Consider the following 1,542-nt stretch of genomic DNA (forward strand, 5'->3'; position numbering starts at 1 on the left):
GTACCAGTGTACATCCTCTGGTCTAGCCAGACTTGCAAGGTAGATGGGGATCATGAGTGAGGGGAGAAAGCATTAAAAGACTAGAGCATCGGTTCTCAACCTCCCTAATGCGCAACCCTTTGATACAGTTCCTTATGTTGTGGTGACCCCCTGACCATAAAATGTTCAATGCTACTTCATAACTAATTTTGTGACTGTTATGAAACGGGCAACCCCTGTGAAAGGGTCGTTCGGCCCCAAAGGGGTCAAAACCCACAGGTTGAGAACTGCTGAACTAGAGGAAAGTTGGATGTTTCATTGTTGCTATACTGCACCCTGTCGAACTAATCCATTCTTTATGTTCTTCCCCAAATAACAATTATTCATGATGATAAACTCAAGTGTGATAATAATAGGTTGCCTTTCATTCTAAAGACTGAATGCAAAACAGAATCTACCAGAATCTTTCATATAAGATGTCTAAATGGAAGCCAGTGAGCCTCCAATGCCTACCTGAGGACTAATTTAGCCAAGTCAGAAAGGACATCTGGTCAAGATCGGCAGCAATAATCTACGATACTGCTTGTTGAGTTGACATCAGCATTAGGTATGTGTGCTCATTTAATTTTGCTGTGGATGACGCCAGGGAGAAAAGACTGTTTTTAGCCCAACAAAAAAGAAAAACAAAACACCTAAAACATGGACAGGGTGGATGTGTAAAAGGAAAACTTTTAATCCCACAAATATTTCATTTGTACTTTAACAAAACCAAGACTATGAAGGGGGTTTGGAAAAGAGAATGGAATTTTTCTACAAATTTTTTAAAGCCCCGTCATGTATGTGGCATTTTGAAACACCTTTCCTGTGTCACAATAGAGGGTCTCATTGCTCCTTTCCAATCTACTCTGGATTGTTGGTGTTGGGCTTCTGTATGAAATGCTACTGGAGAGGAAGACCGGAGAATCATCCATTCACTTGAATTGTGGTAGGAATATGAAAGTGCCGTCGCGGATGCCAGAAGGACAAACACATCCGCCTTGGAAGATGTGCAGCCAGAATGCTCCTTGAGGGCAATGATGGAGAGCCTTCATCTCACATGCTTTGGACGTGTCAGGAGATAGCAGTCCCTGAAGAAGGACATCATGTTTGGTAGAGAGGCAGTGAAAAAGAGAAAGTCCCTGGACAAGACAGATGGACAGGGAGCTGCAACAATGGGCTCAGGCATAAGAACAATTGTGAGGCTGGCACAGGGCCAGGCAGTGCTTCATTCTGTTGTACCAAGGGCCACTATGAGTCAGAACCAAATAACACCGAACTTGCCCTGAGGGTTCCCGTCCTTAAATCCTGTCATATATTGGTGGGTCCTAGGCGTGTGTATCAAAATAACTAGAAGCAACAGATGACAGGAGTCAAAGATAAAATGTACCAATAGTGATTGCTGGCTTTTAATTGTATTGGCCAATGAATATGAAAAACCTAATGGTAAATTTAAAAAAATAAATTTTTTAAAACTGCATTGGGGCAGAGGGCTAGAGATTATATCAAAGTTTTACACTTTTTTTT

The sequence above is a fragment of the Echinops telfairi genome, unplaced genomic scaffold (assembly GCF_000313985.2).
Source record: "Echinops telfairi isolate 266 unplaced genomic scaffold, ASM31398v2 ScPeMD7_443;HRSCAF=831, whole genome shotgun sequence".
NCBI lineage: Eukaryota > Metazoa > Chordata > Mammalia > Afrosoricida > Tenrecidae > Echinops > Echinops telfairi.